Source organism: Lepisma saccharinum, chromosome 7 (genome assembly GCF_977018435.1).
Source record: "Lepisma saccharinum chromosome 7, izLepSacc3.1, whole genome shotgun sequence".
In the NCBI taxonomy this organism is placed as follows: Eukaryota; Metazoa; Arthropoda; class Insecta; order Zygentoma; family Lepismatidae; genus Lepisma; species Lepisma saccharinum.
The window spans coordinates 87,594,233-87,609,560 of record NC_139235.1 but is presented as its reverse complement, the minus strand read 5'-3'; the positions used below and the strand labels follow the sequence as shown (position 1 = coordinate 87,609,560).

General features: G+C 37.6%; 1 protein-coding gene across 3 annotated transcripts in view; it reads right to left on the bottom strand.

Annotated features, from left to right (window-relative positions):
• Positions 1–15,328, bottom strand: part of rho-5 (rhomboid-5) — a 670,560-nt gene that overhangs the window by 78,748 nt on the left and 576,484 nt on the right. The window lies entirely within an intron of this gene.

Below are 15,328 nucleotides of genomic sequence, written 5' to 3'. Positions count from 1 at the left end.
TAATTTTCTCTAGGAAATACCTCATTTCTGCCATTTTTAAGATATATGTTCTTGATGTTGCAGTTATCAAATCTACTTGAATTTTTTTCCTGATTATTGTGTCTTCCAGTCTGAAACAGTACCACCACAAAATCCGGCATGTCATATTGTATACTTGAGAATGAATTTGTAGCATCAAACTCATAATAGGTACCAGCGGCAGGCTTCTGTACACATTGATATGTATAAAATTGTAAAGGAATCTGTGGATTTTTTATTATATCTGCTTTGTATTTAAGAGCATAACTGGCTTCATATTCAACAACCGGGATTCTTAGCTCCATAGTCTGAATAATGCATTTGCCTTCATCAGGTAGGGTATTGGGCAGAGCTTCCCCTGTAGAGTTTAATGTGCTGTACCTCATCAAAGCATTATTATCATTGGCAGCTCTTCTAAATGTGATTCTTAAACCACCCTTCCACATAATATCTTTGTAATCTGAGAAGAATCCTGGCAACAGGCGCATGGGGAACAGCACTGTGTGGCTCTTAGATAATATTTTATCACCAGCCTCAAATCCACCTAATTTGTAGTAAGAAGCCTCGGTTTTGGATAATTTTAGTGTGGCCAAAGCTGTGTAGGTAATGCCGGGATAATCCACTCTGTTTATAACAACACCATGCTTTCTGATCTCAATTTCAGAGAACAGATGCGGCACAAAATTGTCTACCAATCTTATATTTGAATTTGCCGGATAATCTGTACCATCGAGCTTTACAACATCAAATTTGATGTATAGATCTGCTCTGTGGGGGTGTATAAAGCCATCCCCTACATCAAGATCAACCTCAATCTCTGTGTTGGGTTGATTTAAATTTGCAAAGGTCCTCCTGTTTGGGGGGAATTATTGTAGCTCATAACTCTCAATATTTTCCATTTTTTTTTGTATGTATTTTTATTTAAATATTAATCTCTATGATAGCAGTTGTTGTGGCTCCAGCAAAATCAACTAATTCTTCTTTTTCATAAGTGACCATCAACTCAATATAATCTATTCTATTATGGCACACAGGAAAATATAATATTGGGGATGGAGTGTAGATGATGGGCTCCATAAATTCAGAATTAGGTTTGAATGTTGCAATGATGCCAGTTTGTTTGTGAGTGCCTATGCCATTTGATTTTGTGATCATACCCTCAGCCACATTACAGTGAATATTCAGAGTCTCTATGGCTAAGAATTTAGGTATATTAATAGCAGTGTGTTTGATGGCTGGTTCAAGTTTTGTGTTGTTCTCAAAGCCTAACAGCTCTCCTATAGTACCCAGATCCACTGTTTCTGTAGCAGATACAATCTCTACTCTGTGAGTGACAGAATTTTGAGTTAATATTATACCTCTGGGTAATTGAGCATTTAGAGTGGACAGATTATACTGCCCTGGAGTGATGACAATTTTTTGATCACCAACTGCAATTTTGTTGTTGTGGTGTGTAATATTAGGGATCAAGTACATGCCATAAAATGCTCTGAGAGCTATTGTTTTGGGATATACTACATCATCATGTAATTTGAGTTTCAATATTGAATTTTGGCTGGTGAGATGGAATACCCCCATGATGTTTTAAATACCACAAGGCCTTTTGAAAATCTTCAATTGATGGTTTATTTATTTGAGACAGATATCTGAGAACAGATAAACACAAATGTCCACAATTAACATCTTTGAAGTTTTGAACACGGGCATTATTGTAATAAAGATTAGCTGATTTTAGATATTTTACTAAATTTTCAGGTGGAACACCTCCAAATGAATCAAACAGAAATGCCTCATTGTTTAAATATTTAAGATAACAGATCCAGTGAGTGCCCTGATTTTTGTACTTATCCAAATTAACAATGCCACACTCTTTGTTGAGTGGTTGTTCTGGTAAAGAATCAGACATGTACACACCTCTAAAATTTTTGATGCCCAGTGGCTTGATTAAAGCTTCAATATCTTGGTTTGTAAGCGGCTCTTGTTTTTTTAAAACTTATTCATGGCTCTCTTAACACCTTTGCCTTGTTTCTCCATGGCCAGGTTATGGCGCTTCAATTCATCTAATTCTGCCCTATTTTTCTTGGCATCTATTACTGTTTTTGCTATGGAAGCTGATCCCCCAGCCAAGCTCCCAACAGTCCCAAGTGCTGCTAAGATGGCAGGGATAGTAAATATAAATCCACCCACATGTGATTTTTTCCTGGATTGCTGTAATTTTTTTAATTGGGGGGTACTAAGCAACAATTTCATACCATGGCCCTTGGCAAGACAAGAGTTTTTTTCTTGCGCTGCTTTTTGGTTAAAAGGCTATCAATAGTTTTAAGAGATTTAAGACCTGCATAAGGTATTTGATACATAACACCCTTGGCCTTCATTGTAGGTTTATTATATACATATTCACAACCCCCACCCCAGTTTTTGTTTGGTGTTCATAGCTATGGTGGTCCCCAATGCTGCTATTCTCTCACTCAAAGAAGCATCTTTGCTTACAAATCTACCAAATGCAGCCTCTTCTAATTTCCTGTCTGCAACATGTCTCTTGTCAAGATCAGAATGTGTGTTGTATGCTATGTCATGGTCTCTACAAGCAGCATCTAGGGGATTAACACCAGGATCACCTCTGTTTAATCTATGGTCCAATTTTGTACCGGGACCACAATACTGATAGCCTGGAATATGTAGTTCAAATGGCAGCTTGTTTATAATGTCATTAACCAACCCCCGACCCTCAGAAATATTCCGAAATTTAGGTGGTAGAGTATTAATAATTTTTAAAAGATATCCAATCCCCTTAGTGTCATTCACTATAAAATTAGACAATTTGGTGCTTATCATGTCCATAATTCCAACCTTTTCATTGTAAAAATTGTGGTTGCCAGCATTTTCCTCACCAGCTATCACCAATAACCTATCTACAAGTTTCCTGACATCATCAACCCAGACAAATTCTTTAGGCAGGGTGTTGTATTGTTCGATTCCACTGCCAGTCTTGATCTGTGACCATATGGGCTTGATTAAGTTGTTATATTTTGCTCCACTGCTAGACTTGACTCTTTTTTGTGTGGGATCATTGTTCTGGTATAGAGCATCTGATTTTATTAATATTTCCTTGTAGTGCTCATAGTCTTGATCTGTATAGCTGCCAGGCCTTTTCCTAGTCATCAGTTCCCACAATCCAGGTGTGCCGGGATATTTAACAAAACCACCTTTTTCTCCAAGATGAGATTCTGAATATACAATGAGATCATCTCCCATAAATGTTACTCTGAAATTGCCAATTCTATGTATGATGCTACCATCACGCTCTGTGTCAGCATATAAGCCAAATACCTCATCTTTGTTGTCTTTAGGTGTGCTTAAATATTTTTGAGTAAGAAGACCCAATTCAATAGGATCCAGAGTAGCTTCAATTCTTCGAGGAGCAACAGGACTAGGTGTATGAATACTAGTATGAATTGGATAATCTAATATGTTCCTTGCAGCTACAGGTACAAGCTCTGTGATCAAATTTTGATTTTGCTCTGTAACAGTTTTGATATTTTTACCTAATTCACTAATAGCATCAATAATAGGCTGTTCTGTTTGCTTGTGTTGTTAATAAATTCCTCGGTTCTCTGATTTCCATCCCTTAAACCTTTTTACAAGATAATCTCTTAATTTAAGATCATCAATAATTGGCCTTTTCATGGTTATTTATATATGTTTCAATGTCTAGAAAATTGTTAATTTTATTTCTATATTTCCCACTATTGGGTTTTCTTGTCATATCAATTGTGACAAACCCATAACTGTCCTGGTTCCAGCACCTACTGCAAAACTTCGAAAAATCATTGTAGCTCAAGTCCCCACCTACATATTCATCATGTATGTGTTTGAGGTTGGTATGATCTTGATGAAACACACATATAAAATTGCTCTTGTCTCGGATCAGCTGTTTCGGTATTTTAGAAAAAGTCTGTGCCAGGTAGAAGCAATCAATGTTTTTGTGTCGGCCCTGTGTAAAGAAATTTCTAACCTTGTTTTGATTATCCAGTATAATGTCATCAAACACAACAACAGAGTTATCAAGACATTCATGGAGTGGCTTAACATCTGGTTCAAAAGTGGCAATATCCAATCCATCATATAGCTTCATCAACTGCTGATATTTTAATTGTTCCAAGCTCTTAGAGAAGACATACAAGTGCCTGTTTTTCCAGTCTAACCAGTTGGGTGCCAATAAAAAAATTATCAATCATTAGTGTAGTTTTACCACAAGCCGATGGCCCAACAATAAGACATCTAATATTTTCAGGCAGCAACTTGCCATTTCTCTTAATCTGCTGTTCAGGTTCTGGCAGCCATTTTATAACATCCCAGGTGCTCATATTATCACTTTGTCTGCATCGATCCAGCTGTGTTCTGGAAGTCCTAGCCATTTGACAAATAACTTGTTGCCTTTTCTGCGGATGATTTTTTCTATGAGATATGTGTCAGGCTGTTTAGTTTTGTTGAGTTCTTCTTCATAGAACCGGCCTTTGAGAATTTCTCCTCGGTGGTCTTTTATTATATATGTGTTAAGGGTCCCAGGTTTAACTTGAACCACTGTAAATAATTCAGTGCTCCAGTTTCTTGTAAAGCCTCTTTTGAATAAGTACTTATATTTGCTGATTCTTACTTGATCACCCACCTTGTATTTGGCTTTTCTTGTTGTTGGCTGGTATCTAGGATAATAAACAGTCCTGATCAATTTTTGCTCATCAGATGAAGTTACTTCAGAGGGTTTCATGTTGATTGTGGAATGGACCGAGTTGTTATATTTATGTAGAAGTTCTGGAAGAATATTAAGCCATTTATAATTACCTTGAAGTGTAAATTGTTTATACATAAGATTTTTTAGGGTTTTGTTGAATCTCTCTACAATTGAGGCTTTGAGATCACTGTAACTCGAATAATGTTGTATTGACTGGCTTTTAATAAATTGTTGGAACACAGAATTATAAAATTCTTTGCCATTATCTGTTTGCAAATAGCGAGGTGATCTTCCACTCTGATTGATGATTGTCCTGAAGGCTTCTGTAACACATTTTCCAGTCTTGGATTTGAGTGGCACAGCCCAGGCAAATTTTGAAAATGTGTCTATTACAGTAAGTAGATACTTGTAGCCCTTGTTGATTTTGTCTAAGTTTTTCAGCTGTCCACTTGCCATCTCAATCAAGTCGCTCTGCCATAAATCATCTATGCCTTTTGTGACTACTGGCAGTCTCTTATAATTATGTCTGGCTTGTCTGTGTAATTCATCAACAATAATTTGTCTAGACATAATATGAAAACAAGAATATTGCAACTATGGGGTGTTCAGCAGCTGATACTACAGGATTTTCTAAATATAATTTGTCTCCTATTTGTATATGAAATTCCAGAGAGCCATCATCTTCAGCATAAGATGTTTCTAATGTATTGGGATCTGTAAAATCCTCTAACTCTACACTGGTGATTTTTGGTTTGTTGTCAGCATTTGTTATTGATAAGGTGGGGTAGTGATGTGCCTGTGGTTGAAGCCAATATTTGATCTTGATTGGTCTCAGTGTGCCCCCAACAAAAAAATGGTAATAAAATTGTGCAGGGGACAGCATATATATTTTGCCACCTGGTGTAAATGGTGAATCATATTCTTTGTTGGGGATGCTGTACAATTCAAGAATTACTGTATGTTTTGGATTTTCAATTATGCCTGTTATTTCTTTTTCTGCTGTAAGCAATCTGCTTGTTACAGATTCAAGGTGCTCATTGATGGTCCTAACAACATCATCATGGCCTGGCTTGATTTTTATGTCCACAACAAGTTTCTTGTATTGTTGCACAATCTCTTGAAGCTGGGTGGCAAAAACAGACAAAGCATTTGCTTGATTGGATTCCATGGTCCCTAGCTGTTGCTTGATATTAGCTACAATTTGTTGCAAATTTTCAATAACTGCCAATTTTGAATTTTGAGCAGTAAGATCATGGACCTGTCTTCTGATATCCTCAAACAGGGCATGCAGTTCATTAATATGTTGATTAGTTGGTAGAGTGGCCACTGTCTGAGTAAGTTGTTTGATCTCTGTCTGGATATTCTTGATATCTTCTGATTTCAATATGCGATTCACAGCTCTCTTAATATTTTTAAGTTCCTGTGATGTAGGCAGATTTGTTACAGTATTTTGCAAAGATTCAAGTGCCAATTTCACATTATTTAATTCAGAAGCATCAGCCACATTTTGCATAGCATTTTGGAGCAGGGCTATATCTGCCTGAGTGGGTGTTGATTGTTGTAAAATTTCAAGCTTTGTTTGGATATCATCGATCAAGTGATGAAAATGAGATAGCTCAGATTCAGTGTTGAGGTTTTCAAGCTTTGTGATCTGATGCTGGACACTGACAAGTGTGTCTACAATACCAGGCAGGCGGGATTCTAGAGATTCTTGTACATTTGTCAAATCACTTTGCACTGCTGCTATTGTACCCTCAAGATGGGTTATGGTACTTTGAATTTTTCCAAAATCTTCATATGTTTCAAGTTGCAGCTTAATGTTGGCAACACTCCGAGTTATTGCACTCAAAGCATCAGAAGAGGGCAAGTTGTTCATAAAATTTTCAAGTGTCTCAATTTTTTCTTTAACCTCGGCTATGGCATTGTTCAAGGGGTCCAGATTAGGTATCTGGAGTGATTGAATCTGTTCCTTTAGAGTGGAAATCACTAGATCAAAATCTTCTTGTGATTTTATGCTTTTGACAATTGTTTGGAGCTGTGTCTGGACATTATTTATCTGCTCTTCCAATTGCTGTTTCAATTGCTCAGAGTTGGTGGCCTGGGTCTTAAATTTGGCTTGAAGAGCTGCTACAGCTTCTTCTAAATTTTGAAAATTATCCAATGTGGCCAAGTCAGTATATTTCTGAAGCAGCAATTTGAGTTCAGAATCAATTTTAAGAAGAGGGTCCATGCATTGTGATTGTAAATTTGTAATTTCTAGTTGAAGACTGGCATTGAGTGTGGTTTGTAAAGCTTGTAAATCACTTCTTAATTTCTTGACTCTGACATCAAGCATCAGAATCTCATCACTGTGATCTTCATGTCTTGTATGGCCAAATATATCATTAGGCATTTTGATTTAGTGGTTATTTATTATTGAATATCTAATTCTTAATTCTATAAAAAAAGGTATAAGCTTGTCATAGGATCCAGGGACCTCAATATATAAGCAGTCACCAGCAGAAACAGTATATACAGTGCCAGAAATCATGTTTGAGTGCTTAATTCTATAAATATTTCTCCCTACTGAAATCTTGACATTACCCTCAGGGGTTGTAATAAATTGCAATTGACCACCTACAGGTAATTGGTAATGATTTAAATTATTGTTAAATATGTACAATATTTTACCTGTTTCATCATCAACATCTGTAAGTATGCTGTTCAGATGAATAATTAACAAAGCACTTAGTTTAGATATTATATCAGAAGAGGGTTGTGGTGTTGGCAGGTCCATAATAGCCTGTTTTTTGAACCCAAATAAGTTCATAGGCATGTTTATTTATTTCAAATCATGCTCTGTAATTGGGCATTGATTGCCACTTTTCAAATCACAATGATCCCATGGTAGAGTATGTATGCCACATGATAAAATGCATCTCTTATCATCATGTGGGTCCAGAGCCACTTTTCTTACAATATTTGTAGTCAACAAGTGATCCACACTCTGAATTCTGGATTCTGATGTTCTGATTGTGCTACATAATTTGAGGCAATTTTTGTAATCTTCAAATTCAAGCTCTTTGTCTACAGTCACTCTGCCAATGCCCTTGGCCATTTTGGCAACAGCGCCACTACATGTTTCAAAACTGTACATCCTGGCCCTTAACCCAGCAAATGCCACAATAACATCACCAAGTGTCTCATCTTTTAACTTGCCAGGCACCTTTTTGTTGTGGGGTTGAATCTTTGTATGTTCACTGGTATCAAAATATTCAAGCAATTCAGGCTGTGTTATATCTTGATAAACATCTTCTGTTTGAATATCAAGAACAAAACTATCTGTGTCCATGTACATCAGTTTTACACGATCCTTATAAAAAGACTTCAACACATCATAATACAATTTTAACATGTGTAATTTGGCCAATTCCAATATCACAGCCCCTACATAAATAGGCTTATCAAACTTAATCTTTGTTTTTTCAGGTTGAAAAGTGCCATATTCTCATCATAAATTCTTTGAAGTTGGGCTTTGCAATCAATTTTTTGCTCCGGCTGGGGTCAGTAATTATTTTAACATCAATATGTTTTCTGACATTTTCTATTGTTTTGCCATACACAGAATTGACCATCAATTTAAACAAAGTTTTATCAAATTGGCTCAATGCAGATGTTCGAAGCTCTGTGTTTGTATCAATATATGGTTTCAACCATCTTGAGTGCCTGAACCTCAAAACTTTTCCAACTTTGGTCACTTGAACACCATGATGCATCAGGAACTGGAGGTTTTTGTAATATATGACATAATCCTGTTTCGGCTCTAGAGTCATCATCAATTTCTTCTGTTTACAGCCAGGTGAACACTTAACCTCAGGAATTGGGGGCAGATCAGAAAATGTGTTGTGTAAATCATCAGGAATTGTCAGATCAACCTCTAAGAACAGGCCATAGTGACTGTCATCAAAATCCTTAAGATCTTCAATGTTGAAATCTTCAACCCACTCAAGCCCTGCCTATGGCAATTTATCCGTCATAGCATAACCATAGAGGCTGTTGGCATCTACATACAGTATATAATTTGATGGCAGTGCTGGATCATAATCAGGAATATATTTATTTGCTCTGGCATATCTCTGAGAACATTGCACCATGCCTCCTCTTATACATTGTTCCATAAACAGATACATATCTTGATCCTGGATCAGATCCAATTGCATTTTAGTGTTTAAAAACATTGCAGACCATGCTAGGCCCGGAGCACTGTAAAAATACATTGGATCCAGCTTATAATTTTGCATGGAAGATTTTGTAAATGCCTGAAGTATATCAGCTAAGAGAGTGACATCAAGTTTTAAATATGCCTTGTGATAATCACCAAATGTCTGGCATTTTAAATTGTTCCACATCAACTGGGCATGGTGATAATCTTCATCAGTGATTCCAGATCCTCTGATTTTGCTGTAAAACTCTTGTATATCATATGGATATACACCCTTCCGCCTAATTAATTTCAGCTCCTGATTTGGAAACAAAGCACATGTGATTTTGAATTGATCATCAGATAATTGAGTGGCCAGTGTAGCCAGGCTAGCAGACAGAATTCTGTATGAATCAAGAAATCTTAAGTGAATAGGAACACCATTAACTTTAATTATTTTGCTAATGGCAATATATTTCTCATTATTTTCAGCTAAAATATTTAAATTCTGCTTGTCAAACCCCTCGTACCTGATCAAATGATGAAAATCATAATTGGATGCACCATGGCAAAATATAGGGACAAATTTTGGTCTCTGGATCTTAATATTACAGCTATTACACAGGGCCATTAAGAATTTACCATCTGTATGAGAATGGTGATGAACCTTGATATTTGTATCTGAAAATTCAGAACCACATACCGGGCATTTTTCTGCATTGTTGAAATCTTCAATCTGTTTCTCTGTTAAAGGCAACATAGGTTTTGATTTTAATAAGACATTAGATGCTATGTCATGGCACTCATTTTCTATTCTATCTGTAAATTTTTTGATGGCATCTGATCCCATGTATAAATCTTCTTTACTAACAACCCCATCCTGTACAACCACATAATAAAAACTAGAAGGTTCATGTAGCTGGTATGGTGTAATTGAAGATTCCTCAGGATCTGGACTGCAGAATGCAAGGGGTTTGAGGTTTGATTCAAAATCACAGACTATATATGCTGGGTGTTCCAACAAGGCTTCAAATTTTTTGAATTTGGCATTTTCACTTGGATTAGGCATCACCATATGAACAGGTTTATGGTTGCCACAGTATTTCAGATGCTCAATTAACTTGTTTTTAGCAATTTCTGCATTTTTTCACGGACCCCATTTATTATTTTTTTAACATCAAATACAATTAAACATCTTCTACACAACTTGAATATTGTATTGGATTTGTCTAGTTGTGTTCTGACTAAAGCTTCAAGATTATGTATCAGAGTATAATGGTGTGTATCATCCCCTTCAATTAAGAGCAGATCAATCGGAACAGCAGAATCATCATCAAATGTACTGATTCTGAGAGGTGCTATCAAGCAATTGCCACGGCCAGTAGAACAAATAAATACATTAATAGATAATTGTTTACCATTGATATTCCTGGCCTTTTTTTTTCAAATTTATCAATATTCTGAACAGACATTGGATATTCTAAACCCTCCATTGCTTCATCAAAATCATTTTCATGTTGTTTATAATAACTTATTCGCTCAGGATGCCTTGAAACTGGATACAAAGCAGCTAAAATACACCACAAAAAGCATTTCTCATCATTATTTTTTATATTAACCACGGCTTGTTTGTTTTTAATATTGGCAGGTAATGGCAAATATGTAGATCCTTGTAATGGGCTGAATTCAGAAATATTAACATATAACTTGTGTGGAGATCCGCATAGGCTCCATCCTGACTCTTTTCCAGCAAATTCAGAGTGTTTAATATTCAATTGATCTATCAAACTGCTTATTATTTTGTCTGAATTTGCATTTGAATATACAGCTACAGTTTCTGTTATGTGGGGCTGTGTAAATTTTGTGCCATTTGACTTCTTATATTGTGTAAACAATTTGAGGGACAGCTTATAAGAGCCATTTTGTGCATTTAGAATTGCCTGCACAACTGGTTTTATACTGTTCAAAAAATTCTTAATATCACATTTTGGCTCTGATACAAACCGGTGATCCCTAAGTTGGCCATTAAAACTGCTATGGATGGGTTCATAGCGTGGCTGCTTTGCTGGTCCAGCATTAACAGGTGTTTCATGCTTCCTTTTCAGACCAGATGTAGATGGTTGTGGGGGCAATGTTGATGACTGTGCAGAACAAGTACCTTTATGTTTATATGTGAAATATTCCAGACTATATTTTCTATGGCATTTACGGCATATTTTTGTGGGAGTTCTGCATTTGTCTGGATTACAATTCTTTTGGTGCCTGGCCCAATTGGGGCTGGTTATATTCTTATTGCATTGATTACAATATTTTTGATTTGGCATTTTAGTTGTTGTTTATTATATAAGATTTCCTGGGGTCCAAATCAAAACTTTATACTTTAAAAAAAATATCAGTTGGGTTCAGTAGTGTGATTTGTGTGTGTGTGGGGGGGGGGGTGTGTATGTGTGTTAATATTTTTGGCTTTGGTATTTATATAAAATTTCTTGGGGTTCAAATCAAAACTCTATACTTAATAAACCTATGACAGGTTGTCAAAAATTCTGTATATTAAATCAAATAGATTTGTAATTCAATTTATACAAATCTGCAATATTTTTGTGTTTAAAAATATGAGCAGCACTGCAACAACACACCCTTACTCTTCAACAACTCTCACAATACTGGCTGATATGCGAAGCAAAATCTCTTTATATAGCCTAAGCACATACCGCATTGAAAACATCTGAAACAATAAGCCAATCAGAATATAACACATCATCACATTATGTCATAACCAACCAATCAGAAAACAACACATGTCTAATAATTTATTGCATAATAATGGGTAATAATTTGTTGCAAAACATGATGCAATATAAATAAACCAGAAATAGGCCACAAGTGGACCGGAAGTAAATATGTGTGGGTGGGTGTGGGTGTGTGTGTGGGTGGGTGTGGGTGTGTGTGGGTGTGTATGGGGGTGGGTGTGGGTGTGTATGTAGGTGGGTGTGGTCAAGGTCAAGGTCATCTCAAGGTCAAGGTCAATGTCAAGGTCATCTCAAAGTCAAGGTCAATGTGGGTGGGTGTGTGTGTATGTGGGTGTGTGTGTATGTGGGTGTGTGTGTGTGTGTGTGTGGGTGTGGGTGGGTGTGTGTGTGGGTGTGGGTGTGTGTGGCTTAGTTTTAGGTGTGGGCAAAAAAATATCAAGAGGGGCATATTTTTGACAGGATTATGGACAACAATCTGACAGAAGTGCCTTTTGCAAGTGTGGACAAATCAATCTGAGGGGGCTCATCATTTCACAGGAACTTCCCGAGGGCATTTTTACAAAAATCTTGGATTAGACAGGGTACCACACTTGAGCAAAAAGCTCATATAGGCATGTTGAGCTAGTTTTAAGTGTAGGCAAATCTGCCTGAGAGGGGTTCATCATTTCTCGTCCTGGTTATAGGTACTTTTACACTACTGGGGCGTGATGCTGATCACATCACCCCCACTCACGACCGGATCACGTTACCCCCACACTCCCTATACGCCTTCATGGCGTGGTGTTATGCACAGGGGAGCCCTTTACCTTTTTTTACCGTGACTGTACATATCGTGTCATTCTATAGAATGAAGGGATCTGAACCAGTTAATTGATGGGGTGATGTAAACTACTCATCATTCATCCTCTTGATGAGACCACTCGTCATTGACATGACGAGTTATTGCTTGGCATGCGAAAGGTACAAATTACACAAAGGAATTAAACTACTGAAAAAACAATGGACACTCGTTGTGTTTTGTGAACCGTTGAACCTGTATCATGGCTGGGTGTAGGATAATTACCTGTCTAACTGAAGTCTCTTAGCTGAATGAAAATAGCGAAGTCCTCTGTAAGCTTGTCTCCTATTTGTTGACCAGAGCCTTGTAGTACTCCTCACCTACTGACTTGCTGACCACCTTCACTCTCCCCACTCAATCTCCAAAGTCAGCCACCTCCCAGCTTGTCTCACCCCTATATTCCCTGGCCATCGAGCTCTTCCTCGATGCCGAATCGCCGAATCGTGTGATTATCATAATTGCTACCATGCAAACCGCTGACTCTAAAACCAGAAGTGTTACCTGTTCCTGAATGCTCAGGAGGTTTGCATGGCACAACACAATGCATTGTAAACATGCCTAAGAGGCTTGAGACAGCTGAGAAAAACAAGTGAATGCCCTGGTCAACATGAAGCGTTCAGAGAAACTTAATAAAATAAACATACAATCTTAGGGATTGATACGATATATCAAACTACATAGCAACCAATGGATGCTTGATGCTTGTCCCGAGCAAGGTATTGACGTTTCTGTTTCAATAGAAACAAAAATATTTTCTGTTGATCTCTGAACAAAGAACAGAGGAAAAGACGACATGCTTTGTATGGAGTGTAGCTCTATATGGTGCGGAAACATGGATACTGAGAACAAGTGAGAACAAGTGGAAGGTCTGGAAATGTGGTTATGGAGACGAATGGAACAGGTGAAATGGACAGAAAAGTGAGCAATGAAAGAGTGTTAGAAAGAGTTGGGGGAAATGCTGAAGATAATCATGAAGAGAAAAATAAATTGGTTGGGTCACTGGATGAGAAGAAACTGTATCCTAAGAGAAGCTACTGAAGGAATGGTCAAGGGAAAGAAAATCCGTGGTAGAAGAAGATACCAGATGCTTGACATCAAAATAAATGGGTCTTACACTGCTACAAAGCGAAGGGCTGAAGATCGAACAGCATGGAGGTTGCAAGGGGAGACGTGCCCCCGGGCAGAAAACAATGAATGAATCCATGATCATGAAGTGGGTGTAAAATAGTGGTCAACCTTGTTGCCTTCTAATAAAAGGGTCCTGAGTTCTACTCTCGGTGAGGGGACATTACAGCGATCCTGACCCAACTTTAAACTCTATACTCAGTCTCGATTATCTCGCTGTGCATAAAATTTAACAGCCAATAGGCGTACGAGAGTTGTAACCAAATAGCTTACGCTTGCTGTCGTTTCCAATTCAGTCAACAGTAAAGTACACTGCTCCACAAAACTTAAGGAACATCAAGGGCAAGCAAGTAGATTATTAGAGATGGAGAATAATGTAAATCTTGAGAATAATATTACAATAAAATATCTCTTCTCCACATCATCGTCCCAAGTTTATTTAAGCTCTGTCACGCTACACTGGCGTACGCAGAGAAGGGTTGATGAGGCTTCAGCCCAATCCGAAATTGAGAAAAACAACATTTTGCGTTCATATGTTCGCAATTTCCATGGAGCATTTGATCTACAGTTCCTGTTTATGCATGACAATGCTCGCCCGCACAGCACACGTATTGTGTCGGAATTCCTGGAAACAGAAGACATCACCCGTATTGAGTGGCCTACATGCTCACCGGACCTCAGTCCTATCGAGCATGTTTTGGATGCTCTTGGTCAGGGCTTATGAACATCATTAAGGTACAGATGCAACTTGCAACGAAAATGACCAACAACATATTGCAAAATGGTACACAGGGTGATCCCTGTTTTTGTGTCTGTTCCCTTGGTGTTCCTTGAGTTTTGTGGAGCAGTGTATTCCGTTCTTAGTCGTTCTGAACCCTGCTTAAAGGAGTGTCTCTCTGAATACACTCGAATGTTGCTCCAGAGAACCCACTCAATTGGGAAGAGTTAAGCTGTTGTGAGTTAGCACTGTTATCGTAGCAGCCGCCATGTTTCCCAGCAAACTTATTTTCGCTACCTAAAATGTGTGCGTACCCTACTTTCACAACCCTTGTGAATGGTCTCTCACTACCAGTCAAGAAAAGTCAAGAAAAAGTAAAGAAATTATACTTGTAGTCAAGAATTTTTGCTATCACAATGACTGATTCATTGATATAGTTTATTTTACTTCATTTTTCTGCCTCTTTGGCTAATCGCGAAGATGAGGATGAATAGTGGTAACATAAAATGGATGAAGGGACAATCGCAAATATATAGGGACGACCAACACGCCAGAGCCTCGCTACCCTGCCAAATGCAGTCTAGGATGCATTAATAGACAAAGAAAGTCTAATTCTACTTTTAAATACAAATTTTCATATTAACTGGCCTATAAATATTAATTTCTTAATTGCTAATTTCCAACTTTACTTCTGTAGGGGTCGTATAAATAAAGGTTAAGAAAGGAGAAAAATAGTAAAGAAAAAGTCAAGAATTTTGGTAGACACCCTGTTGTGCCTTCAAGGTGTATGGGGAACTTTACCTTTTACCTTTACCTACAGACTCAAATTGGTGCTAACGATCCATTTCAAGTACCTTTAGGTGCCCGCTGGGTGTCCCTTTCAATTCATTGAGCAGGCGTCAGCGCTTAGGTCTCAACTGTTCGGCTCGAGCACTCAACCGTGATCAGACAGTTGGGTGTCTCTGGA